A 13,110-nucleotide genomic window follows, 5' to 3' on the forward strand; every position below is an offset into this window, starting at 1 on the left:
CAGCTTGTGTTTCTTCCAGTCCAGCGTTTCTCATGATGTACTCTGCATAGAAGTTAAATAAGCAGGGTGACAATATACAGCCTTCATGTACTCCTTTTCCTATTTGGAACCAGTCTGTTGTTCCATGTCCAGTTCTAACTGTGGCTTCCTGACCTGCATACAGATTTCTCAAGAGGCAGATCAGGTGGTCTGGTATTCCTATCTCTTTCAGAATTTTCCACAGTTTATTGTGATCCACACAGTCAAAAGCTTTGGCAAAGTCAATAAAGCAGAAATAGATGTTTTTCTGGAACTCTCTTGCTTTTTCTATGATCCAGCGGAATGTTGGCAATTTGATCTCTGGTTCCTCTGCCTTTTCAAAAACCAGCTTGAACATCAGGAAGTTCACAGTTCACGTATTGCTGAAGCCTGGCTTGGAGAATTTTGAGCATTACTTTACTACTGTGTGAGATGAGTGCAATTGTGTGGTAGTTTGAGCATTCTTTGGCGTTGCCTTTCTTTGGGATTGGAATGAAAACTGACCTTTTCCAGTCCTGTGGCCACTGCTGAGTTTTCCAAACTTGCTGGCATATTGAGTGCATCACTTTCACAGCATCATCCCTCAGGACTTGAAATAGCTCAACTGGCATTCATCACCTCCACTAGCTTTGTTCATAGTGATGCTTTCTAAGGCCCACTTGGCTTCACATTCCAGGATGTCTGGCTCTAGATGAGTGATCACACCATTGTGAGTATCTGGGTCATGAGATCTTTTTTGTACAGGTCTTCTGTGTATTCTTGCCACCTCTTCTTAATATCTTCTGCTTCTGTAAGGGCCATACCATTTCTGTCCTTTATCAAGCCCATCTTTACATGAAATGTTCCCTTGGTATCTCTAATTATCTTGAAGAGATCTCTAGTCTTTCCCATTCTGTTCTTTTCCTCTATTTCTTTGCATTGATCACTGAGGAAGGCTTTCTTATCTCTTCTTGCTCTTCTTTGGAACTCTGAATTCAGATGCTTATATCTTTCCTTTTCCTTTCTATATCTTGCTTTTTGCCTCTCTTCTTTTCACAGCTATTTGTAAGGCCTCCCCAGACAGCCATTTTGCTTTTTTGCATTTCTTTTTCCATGGGGATGGTCTTGATCCCTGTCTCCTGTACAATGTCACGAACCTCCATCCATAGTTCATCAGGCACTCTATCTATCAGATCTAGGCCCTTAAATCTATTTCTCCCTTCCACTGTATAATCATAAGGGATTTGATTTAGGTCATACCTGAATGGTCTAGCGGTTTTCCCTACTTTCTTCAATTTAAGTCTGAATATAGTAATAAGGAGTTCATGATCTGAGCCATAGTCAGCTCCTGGTCTTGTTTTTGTTGACTGTATAGAGCTTCTCCATTTTTGGCTGCGAAGAATATAATCAATCAGAATGTGGTCCCCTGGAGAAGGGAATGGCAAACCACTTCAGTATTCTTGTGTTGAGAACCCCATGAACAGTATGAAAAGGCAAAATGATAGGATACTGAAAGAGGAACTCCCCAGGTCAGTAGGTGCCCAATATGCTACTGGAGATGGGTGGAGAAATAACTCCAGAAAGAATGAAGTTCAGCTCACTTCAGTTGCTCAGTCACATCCAACTCTTTGTGACCCCATGAATCACAGCACGCCAGCCCTCCCTGTTCATCACCATCTCCTGGAGTTCACTCAGACTCATGTCCATCGAGTCCATGATGCCATCCAGCCATCTCATCCTTGGTCGTCCCCTTCTCCTCCTGCCCCCAATCCCTCCCAGCATCAGAGTCTTTTCCAATGAGTCAACTCTTCACATGAAGTGGCTAAAGTACTGGAGTTTTAGCTTTAGCATCATTCCTTCCAAAGAAATCCCACAGTTGATCTCCTTCAGAATGGACTGGTTGGATCTCCTTGCAGTCCAAGGGACTCTCAAGAGTCTTCTCCAGCACCACAGTTCAAAAGCATCAATTCTTCGGCACTCAGCCTTCTTCACAGTCCAACTCTCACATCCATACATGACCACAGGAAAAACCATAGCCTTGACTAGACCGAACTTAGTCTTCAAAGTAATGTCTCTGCTTTTGAATATACTATCTAGGTTGGTCATAACTTTTCTTCTAAGGAGTAAGCGTCTTTTAATTTCTTGGCTGCAATCACCATCTGCAGTGATTTTGGAGCACCCCCTAAATAAAGTCTGGCACTGTTTCCACATCTATCTCCCATGAAGTGATGGGACTGGATGCCATGATCTTCATTTTCTGAATGTTGAGCTTTAAGCCAACTTTTTCACTCTCCTCTTTCACTTTCATCAAGAGGCTCTTTAGTTCCTCTTCGCTTTCTGCCATAAGTGTGGTGTCATCTGCCTATCTGAGGTTATTGATATTTCTCCTGGCAATCTTGATTCCAGCTTGTGTTTCTTCCAGTCCAGCGATTCTCATGATGTACTCTGCATAGAAGTTAAATAAGCAGGGTGACAATATACAGCCTTCATGTACTCCTTTTCCTATTTGGAACCAGTCTGTTGTTCCATGTCCAGTTCTAACTGTGGCTTCCTGACCTGCATACAGATTTCTCAAGAGGCAGATCAGGTGGTCTGGTATTCCTATCTCTTTCAGAATTTTCCACAGTTTATTGTGATCCACACAGTCAAAAGCTTTGGCATAGTCAAGAAAGCAGAAATAGATGTTTTTCTGGAAGTCTCTTGCTTTTTCCATGATCCAGCGGATGTTGGTAATTTGATCTCTGGTTCCTCTGCCTTTTCGAAAATCAGCTTGAACATCACAGTTCACATATTGCTGAAGCCTGGCTTGGAGAATTTTGAGCATTACTTTACTAGCATGTGAAAGAATGAAGGGATGGAGCCAAAGCAAAAACAATACCCAGCTGTGGAAGTGAATGGTGATAGAAGCAAGGTCCGATGCTGTAAAGAGCAATATTGCATAGGAACCTGGAATGTCAGGTCCATGAATCAAGGCAAGTTGGAAGTGGTCAAACAAGAGATGGCAAGAGTGATTGTCAACATTCTAGGAATCAGTGAACTAAAATGGACTGGAATGGGTGAATTTAACTCAGATGACCATTATATTTACTACTGTGGGCAGGAATCCCCCAGCAGAAATGGAGTAGCCATCATGGTCAACAAGAGTCCAAAATGCAGTACTTGGATGCAATCTCAGAGACAACAGAATGATCTCTGTTCATCTCCAAGGCAAACCATTCAATATCACAGTTATCCAAGTCTATGCCCCAACCAGTAATGCTGAAGAAGCTGAAGTTGAATGGTTTTATGAAGACCTACAAGACCTTTTAGAACTCACACCCAAAAAAGATGTCCTTTTCATTATAGGGGACTGGAATGCAAAAGTAGGAAGTCAAGAAACACCTGGAGTAACAGGCAAATTTGGCCTTGGAATGTGGAATGAAGCAGGGCAAAGACTAATAGTTTTGCCAAGAAAATGCACTGGTCATAGCAAACACCCTCTTCCAACAACACAAGAGAAGATTCTACACATGGACATCACCAGATGGTCAACACCGAAATCAGATTGATTATATTCTTTGCAGCCAAAGATGGAGAAACTCTATACAGTCAACAAAAACAAGACCAGGAGCTGACTGTGGCTCAGATCATGAACTCCTTATTACCAAATTCAGACTTAAATTGAAAAAAGTAGGGAAAACCGCTAGACCATTCAGATATGACCTAAATCAGTTCCCTTATATAGTAGCTTAAAGTGAAGTTGCTCAGTCGTGTCCAACTCTTTGTGACCCCCATGGACTGTAGCCTATCAGGCTCCTCCCTCCATGGGATTTTCCAGGCAAGAGTGCTGGAATGGATTGCCATTTCCTTCTCAGGGGATCTTCCCGACCCAGGAATTGAACCCAGGTCTCCCGCATTGCAGGCAGATGCATTACCGTCTGAGCCACCGGGGCACCCAATATAGTAGGTTGCTGCTGCTGCTGCTGCTGCTAAGTCGCTTCAGTCGTGTCCGACTCTGTGCGACCCCATAGACGACAGCCCACCAGTCTCCTCCATCCATGGATTTTCCAGGCAAGAGTACTGGAGTGGGGTGCCATTGCCTTCTCCAATGTAGTAGCTTAGTTCTTCTTAAGTTGGCCCAGAGGGAAACAACTATTATGACTGTGGTGAGTTATATCAACTGTAGTTCCATATTTCCTATTGCAATAGATAGGTGGTCCCCAACCCATATCCCCTTTTATGAGCCAGTACACCCACCTCCCTGGTTTCTTGAGCGTAGATGTTAAAGGCTTATAGAAGCCTTTCTTCTCCTGTCATCAGCTGACAGGAGCTGCCTCACCCCACAGGTTACTGCCTTTTCTCCTCTTGTTCACCTTTCTTATCCTGCTTTGTTTCCTCTCCTACAGCTTTCCCCCCAACCCCCACCCATCCTGAGGAGCACTCCCTCCAAAAAAATCTGCATCTGAATTCTTGTCTCAGGCTCTCCTTCTAAGGAACATAACTTCAAGCCTGTTAAATAAAGGTCCTTTCTCATTGGAAATAAGTAATTCTGCCCACAACTTATGATAGTAATAACTTTGCATTTATGTTTTAAAATCCAGGATTCAGATTCTATTTTTATTTCAAACATGCTGTCATTTAAATGGAGATATAAAACTGCATAATAAATCTGCTAAAATGATGTGCATGAGATTGAGGTGAAATTAAATGACCTATGACAGGCTTCAATCATATTTTAGTATGGATAATACTTTTTTAAGAATCATATTTCAAGGATTCAGATTCTTCTTTATTATAAGTGATATGTAACATTATATTAGTTTCAGGTATACAACATAACGATTCCAAATTTGTATATATTGTGATACGATCACCACAATAAGTCTAGTTAACATTCATCAAATTTAAATGTTTTTCTTGTGATGATAACTAAAGATTTAGTTTTTATTAACTTTCAAACATATAATACTGTATTATTAACTATAGTCACCATGATATACAGCACATCCATGAATTAATTTTTTTTTTACCTCCTGACTACCTTTATCCATTTTACCCACCCGCCAAACCCCACCTCTGGCAACCAGCAATCTGTTCTCTGTATCTGTGGGGTTTTGTTTTTGGACTCCACAAATAAATAAGAACATAAAATATTTGTCTTTCTCTGTCTGACTTATTTCATTGAGAAGAATGTATGGTCCATCCACGATACAACCACAATACACTGGTCTATCCATGACAGTAAATGGCAAGATTTTCTTGTTTTAATGGGTGAATAATATTCCACTCAATTCATATTCCACATTTTCTTTCTTCATTCATCCATTGATGGACACTTAGGCTGTTTCCATGTCTTGGTTATTATAAATAATGTTGCAATGAATATGAGCATGCACATCTTTCTTAGCATTTTTTATTCCTTTAGATAAATACCCAGAAGTTAATTGTTGGGTGATATGGTAGTTTTGTTTTTTGTCTCTTTTTTAAAACATAAACGTGCATTTATTCGAGTCCATGCCACCTAATCTACTGAGTAATCAGGACTAGAAAAGGGAAGGATTAAACCCAAACAACAACAAAAACACTGAGACATTCATTCCTTGCATTGTGAGTCAGTTCAGAAGAATCTGTGCTGGCAAGCCAGTCTCCTCCCTGAGAAGCAGGCTTCGTTCTCTGTTCTCCTCCAGCATCTTCATCTCTCTCAGTTAAGGCCTGGACAGTGTCAGGGTGGTGGCCGCACCTGTTCTGGAGCTGTGGGCTGGTGGGAGTTGGGCCCCAGGCCGTCAGTCACCCGAGGGTTCAGGCAGTGTGGGGTCAGGCTCCTGGCCCCCCAGCTCTGCCGTCTGCCCCCAGAGCTGCTCTACTGTCTGCAGCAGGGCTGACCGCTCCAGCTCCAAGGCCAGGGTTGCCTGCTTTAGCTTGCTTTCGCTAGTTAGGAGCTTCTCAGTGGTGGCTCCCAGGCCCTGGATCCTCCCATTGGCCACCTGCAGTTGTTCAAGGAGGTCACAGTTCTGTTTGCGTAAGCTGCTGTTGGTCTTCTCTAATTTGTCCATTCTTTGGTTGTCACTGAGAGAAGAATCGATAAGCTCTTCCTGAGCACGTGGTACTCAACTTCATAAGCCTGTAACTTTAGAGGAGTCCATCTCAAACACTTGACTGATGGTCTTCAACATCAGCACCAAGCCCAGGTTGGGTGGTGTGCTTTTTATAAAGTCAACCATGATTTCTAGGTTTTTCTGCTGCAGAATCAAGGGCTTATGGTATCCCAGCAGACTTAAAGCCACTTTAAATATGACCTCTGATCCCTGAAGAAAGATCATATCAAAGACTCTGGCGACGAAGCCCAGGGGGAACTGCAAGGCAAACACAGTGAGGAACCAGGGCGCAGCAGAGAGGCTGGGGCTGATCTCATGCCCCTCCAGGTGGTTGTATAGGTCCCTGTGGTAATCACGGAACAGGCTTGAGAGCTGGTACATCTGGATCTGTAAAATAATCATGTCTGTTCGATACTGTTTCCACAGTCCCATGTCAAACATCAGAAACTTGAGCATGTTAAATGCCTCTTCTTCACCCATGTGAAGCAGGAGGATGCCTGCTACAAAGCTGAGACCTTGGCAATAGCCCACTTCTTCGTCTAGAAGCGAGCAGGCCTTCAGGATGTTGTAAAGTAACAGCTGCCCTGCTCCTAGCTGAGCAGAGTAGTACCGATGTGTTGGAAAGGTTTGCCCAAGGTCGATGAGAATGGTGTGCTGCTGGGTGGTGAGCTGCTTTAAGAGCTCTTTGTAGGGCATGTCCTTGGGTTGCTGTTTGCTGAGGAACAGGTGCTTCAGGTGGCACTGCTCCACCAAGAATTTCCAGACTTCACCCCGGTGATGTTGTGGCAAACCTTGGCCAACAGCCAAGTGCATTTTTTCCATGTCAAACTTAGTTTTTTATTTTCCTGGAGCGCTTAGCATCTTTTCCCACAGTGTATAAGACAAGGAGTGATTTCTTCATAATCAAGCTTTAGGCACTTGTTCAGCAAATCATTCTCAGAGGTGTGCAGCTTTTGCTTTTCCTTCTCCATCCTGAGCAGCAGTATCTGTTGTAGAATAGCCTTTTGCCACAGCTCTCGGTGTTCACAAGATGTCCTTTTCTTTTCCTCTGGGACAGGGCCAAGGGGTCCATCTTCACAAACTAGTTCTAGAGGAGATCATGGGGAAAGCTCTCCCAGCTCTGAATAATCTTTGTATCTGCTAGGAGAATCGCAGGCCTTCGGGGAGGGTGGCCACTCGAAGGAAGATCTGCTGCCTCCATGGTCTCTGTGTCTTTATGGAGGTCCTGCTGGTGTCACCCATGTGGTCAGCTTTGGACTCAAAGTTCTTTGATTCATGAGGTGTCTCTGTGCTCACTGAGTGATACCTCACAAGCTTCCTTTGTAAGACCCCTGGAGACCCCCATGCCAGCTCCGGAGGCTCCTGGCATTCCATGAGGACATGACTCAGGTGTTGGCGTGCCTTTGGAAGCCCTGCTTGGGTGAGAGCAGGGCTGGCTCTTCCATGGGTTGGCTCTCCAAGTCACTGGACAGGTCATCCAAGGAGCCAAGGATCCTGAAGCAGCTCTTGGAGATGGGCAAAGCCTCCTTTTCACAGCCAGACAGCTCTTTGCTGGTGTTACTGAATGTGCCAGACACAGAGCTGACCAGACCCAGACTGGCTGAGTCCTGGAGGCCTCTGGCTTTATTATCCCAGGACAAAATACTTTCTAAAGATTCCGTTAAAGACCTCTTCACTTTGTTTTTCAGTATATCTAGCCTAAATCGTGGAGAAGGCAATGGCACCCCACTCCAGTACTCTTGCCTGGAAAATCCCATGGATGGAGGAGCCTGGTAGGCTGCAGTCCATGGGGTCGCCGAGAGTCAGACATGACTGAGCGACTTCACTTTCACTTTCACTTTTCACTTTCACACATTGGAGAAGAAAATGGCAACCCACTCCAGTGTTCTTGCCTGGAGAATCCCAGGGACAGGGGAGCATGGTGGCTGCCATCTATGGGGTCACACAGAGTCGGACATGACTGAAGCGACTTAGCAGCATAGGGTGTAAGAGAAGGCAATGGCACCCCACTCCAGCACTCTTGCCTAGAAAATCCCATGGATAGAGGAGCCTGGTGGGCTGCAGTCCATGGGGTCGCCAAGAGTCAGACACGACTGAGCAACTTCACTTTCAATTTTCACTTTCACACATTGGAGAAGGAAATGGCAACCCACTCCAGTGTTCTTGCCTGGAGAATCCCAGGGACAGGGGAGCATGGTGGCTGCCATCTATGGGGTCGCACAGAGTCAGACATGACTGAAGTGACAGCAGCAGCAGCAGCATAAATCGAGTAGTGCTTGATGGTAATTCACTTCCAATATTCTCCGCTGCAATCTGTGATGTCTTTTTTATCTCCCCAATGTGGACGTGAACTTTTAGCTTCTCTTCATGTAAACATTGGAAAGAAATAACCAATTCATTCTCTCACTGCTCATTCCTTGATTTCAATTTCTGAACCTCCTCAAAAATAGTTGCTTGCTCCTGATTAGTTAATGTTGTCAAGTGTTTCTGGAGCTTTAGTTTGGTTTTGGAAGAATTCATTCCTCGATCTGCTCACAGAGCTTGTGCAGGCCCTGCAGGGGGCAGCCCTCACATGGCTGGACCAGTGCCTTCACTGTCTGCTGCACTGAGGGCACCATGAAGGCCTGCTTCAGGGTCATCCTGATCTTGATAGGTAGTTAGAATAGGAAAAAGGAGTCCAAAATGGCAGTGGCTAAAAGACAAAGCAAAGAAAAGCCCGTGGAAATGGAACAAAAGAAAATCTGAGGACCAGAGTGAGAACCTCAGGTGAAACAAATATCCCTTCTGGCTAGCCCAATTTACATAGGGCAGGCTCAGGGGGAAGGAAAAAACATACAAAAAGAGGAGCCAAAATCGAGCCCTGGCTCTTCTTGTGGGTCGGACTGCCCTCAAACCTCAAGGATGTATTTTCCTTTGCTTGCCAAATAAAACTGAGCTGTAACCAAGCTGTAACCCTGGTCTGCCATTTCAAATTTTTGCTGCAGCAAGACAGAACCAAGGAAATTACACACTCCCTTGACAATCTCATCCACCAGAGCTTCACTTGTGTGCTGAAATACATAACAGAGGAAATAAAAGCCTCTACCACCTTAAGGTTCCTGGCAGATGAAACCAAAGTGGTCCACATATCTAATACCCTGAGAGCAATAGGATATCTCCTGAAAAATTTTCTCCAATGCTATTTTTTTTGGTGTCAGGACTAGTGAGGTAAACTTCTGATTGACCAATTGTGAAGAGCATAGTTCAAGCTTCCTCAATATCTGTCCGCTGCACAATATTGAGTCCACTAATCAGGTGGTTCTGGATGACACTTTCCTCAAAAGAGTTGAAGAAACTACTACTCTGCAAGCCTGCATCCTGAAACTCCTTTCGGAAGGCCAAGGAGCAGCAGCCAAGGCTTTGAGAAGGACTTGCGCACTGGTTGAGGACCCGCTCAGCATCCCCCAGTGGCTGCAGTGCAGGCTGGAACCGATCCAAGAGAAGAAGTCACCACTCACTTGACTGAAGCCCTCCAAGCACTGGTTGATCAGGGCTGGTGGAGCCTTTCTGAGCGCCATCACCATGTGGCCACAAAACAGCACCTTAAACTTCTTGTGAAGGTGTCATTGAACTCTGTCTGGCAATGCAGCTCCTCCTGGCAGGCCTGCTGGATGGAACTGATCTCAGGCAACTTGGCCACCCAGCTGAACAATGGTGAAATCGTGGGCCAGGTGGTGGCTTGTTGTCCCGGGCTCCCGCTTACTCCCACCACCTGCCCTAGAGGTGGCGGGGAGTCAGGGGCCGGCTTGAGGTGCAGCAGGGCGGGGCTTGGCTCCCCTCACTGCAGCAGCAGACTCCTCCCCACCTGTCACATGGTAAAAGTGAAAATGAAGTCGCTCAGTTGTGTCCAACTCTTTGCGACCCCGTGGACTGTATCCTACCATGCTCCTCCATCCATGTGATTTTCCAGCCAGGAGTGCTGGAATGGGTTGCCATTTCCTTCTCCAGAGGATCAAACCCAGGTCTCCCGCATTGTAGTCAGATGCTTTACCATCTGAGCCACCAGGGAAGACCCACATCACTTGGTAGTTCTGTTTTTGAGGAAACACTATATAGTTTTTACATAGTGGCTATACCAAATTAATATTTCAACCAACATTACACATCCATCTTCTCAGCAACACATACTATTTCTTGTCTTTTTCATAATAATCTTCAGACATGCATAAAGTGATAACCATTGGAGTTTTGATTTGCATTTCCCTATTTATAAGTAATGTTGAGCACCATTCCATGTACCTGTTGGCCATCTGCGTATTGTCTTTGGAAAAAAAAAATCTAGTCAAATTCTCTGCCTATTTTTTTAACTAGATTCTTATTTTTCTATTCAATTCTATGTGTTTTTATATATTTTGAATATTATTCCAGTATCAAATACTTGGTTTGCAAATATTTTCTCCCATTCAGTTGGTTGCCTTTTCATATCATTGCTATGGAGAGGCTTTTAGTTTGATGTAGTCTCACTTGTTTTTATTTTTATTGCTTTACATTTGGCATCAAATCCATGAATCATTGTTATGACTTACATCAAGGAGCTTACCACTCAGCTTTCTTCTAGAAGTTTTATGGTTTCAGGTATTATGTTCAAATCTTTAATCCATTCCAGATTTCCCAACACCACTGACTGAAAACTGTCCTTTGTCCCTTATATAGTCTTAGCTCATTTAAGCAAATTAATTGACTATATACAAATGGGCTTATTTCTGGGCTCTCTTCTATTCCATTAATCTATGTCTCTGCTTTTATGCTAATACCATACTGTTTTCATGATTATAGCTTTTGTGATATAGTTTGAAACTAGGTACTGTGTTGTCTCCAGCTTGCTCTTCTTTCTCAAGATCACTATGGCTTTCAGAGTCTTTGTGGTTCCATATACATTTTAAGATTGTTTGCTCATGAAAAATTCCACTGGAATTTTGATAGAGATTGCATTGCATCTATACACTATTTTCAGTAGTGTGAACATTTAATAATATTAATTCTTCCAATCTATGAACAAGTAATATATTTCCATTTTATTTGTATCTTCTTCAGTACCTTTCAGAAACATCGTATAATTTCCAGTATACAGGTCTTTCACTTCTTTAGTTAAATTTATTTTTGATGCAATTGTAAATGAGATTGTTTTCTTAATTCTTTTCTGATAATGTATTATTGGTATAGAAGCACAACAGTTTTTTTATTTTGTATCTTGCAACTTTTCTAACTTTATTGCAACTTTTGCATTTAAAATATATATAAACTGTCATGTCTTCTGCAACTAGTGACAGTTTTATTTTGTCATTTCAAACTTGGATTTCTTTTATTCTTTTTCTCACCTAAATGCTCTGGCTGAGACTTCCAATACTATGTTGAATAAAAGTGGTGAGAGTGGGCATTCTTGTCTTGTTGTTGTTCAGTTGCATAGTCACGTCCAACTCTTTGTGACCTGACGGACTGCAGCACACCAGGCTTCCCTGTGCTTCACCATCTGCTAGAGTTTGCCCAAACCTTTGACATGAGTTGGGAGTCTGAGTGTCTCTGTCACCCTCTTCTCATCCTGCCCTCAAACTTTCCCAGCATCAGGGTCTTGTCCAATGAATCGGCTTCTTGGGTTAGGTGGTCAAAGTATTGGAACTTTAACTTCAGCCTCAGTCCTTCCAATGAATATTCAGGACTGATTTCATTCAGGATTGATGGGTTTGATCTCCTTGCTGTCCAAAGGACTCTCAAGAGTCTCCTCCAGCACCACAGTTTGAAAGCATCAATTCTTTGGTGCTCAGCCTTCTTTATGGTTCAACTCTCACATCCATACATGACTACTGGAAAAACCATAGTTTTGACTACACAGACCTTTGTTGGCAAAGTGATGTCTCTGGTTTATAATGTGCTGTCTAGGTTTGTCATAGCTTTTCTTTCAAAGAGCAAGTGTCTTTTAATTTCATGGCCACAGTCACCATCTGCAGTGATTTGGAAGCCCAAGAAAATAAAGTCTGTCACTATTTACATTTTTTCCCCCATCTGTTTGCCATTAAGTGATGGAACTGGATGCCTTGATCTTAATTTTGTGAATGTTGAGGTTTAAGCCAGGTTTTCACTCTCCTCTTTCACCTTCATCAAGAGGCTTTTTAATTCCTCTTCACTTTCTGCCATTAAGTTGGTGTTATCTGCATATTTGAGGTTACTGATACTTCTCCCAGCAATCTTGATTTCAGCTTGTGAGTCATCCAGCCCATCCTTTTGCATGATGTATTCTGCATATAACTTAAATAAGTGGGGTGATAATAGTACAGCCTTGTCATACTCCTTTTGCAGATTTGAACCAGTCTGTTGTTTCATGTCTTGTTCTAACTGTTGCTTCTTGACCTGAGTACAGATTTCCCAGGAGGCAGGTAAGGTGGTCTAGTATTCCCATCTCCTTAAGAATTTTCCACAATTTGTTGTTATCCACACAGTCAAAGGCTTTAGCATAGTGAGTGAAGCAGAAGCAGTGTTTTTCTGAAATTCCCTTGCTTTCTCTATGATCCAGCAGATGTTGGCAATTTGATCTCTGCTTTCTCTGCCTTTTCTAAATCCAGTTTGTACTTCTGGAAGTTCTTAGTTCACATACTACTGAAGCCTAGCTTGAAGCACTTTGAGCATTACCTCACTAGCAGATGAAATGAGTGCATTGTTGTCTAAGTGATTTCTTTGAAAGTTTGAACAATCTTTGGCATTGCCTTTCTTTGTGATTGGAATGAAAATTGACCTTTTCTAGTCCTGTGGCCACTACTGAATTTTCCAAATTCTGACCCTAAAGTTTTTAGCTTTACACAGTTGAGTAAGATATTAGACGTGGGCATGTCCTGTATGACGTTTTATTAGGACCACATCCTTATCTAACTCAATGAAACCAAGCCATGCCTGCAGGGCAACCCAAGATGGGCGGGTCATGGTGGAGAGGTCTGACAGAGCGCAGTCCACTGGAAAAGGGAATGGCAAGCCACTTCAGTATTCTTGCCTTGAGAACCCCATGAACAGT

At 43.3% G+C, this 13,110-nt stretch overlaps 1 pseudogene; it reads right to left on the reverse strand.

Moving 5' to 3' along the window:
* Nucleotides 1-5,462: 5,462 nt before the first annotated feature.
* Nucleotides 5,463-7,792, reverse strand: LOC120879087 (annotated as a pseudogene).
* Between the last annotated feature and the right edge of the window lie 5,318 nt (nucleotides 7,793-13,110).

This window comes from Oryx dammah, unplaced genomic scaffold, assembly GCF_014754425.2.
Source record: "Oryx dammah isolate SB20612 unplaced genomic scaffold, SCBI_Odam_1.1 HiC_scaffold_19, whole genome shotgun sequence".
In the NCBI taxonomy this organism is placed as follows: Eukaryota; Metazoa; Chordata; class Mammalia; order Artiodactyla; family Bovidae; genus Oryx; species Oryx dammah.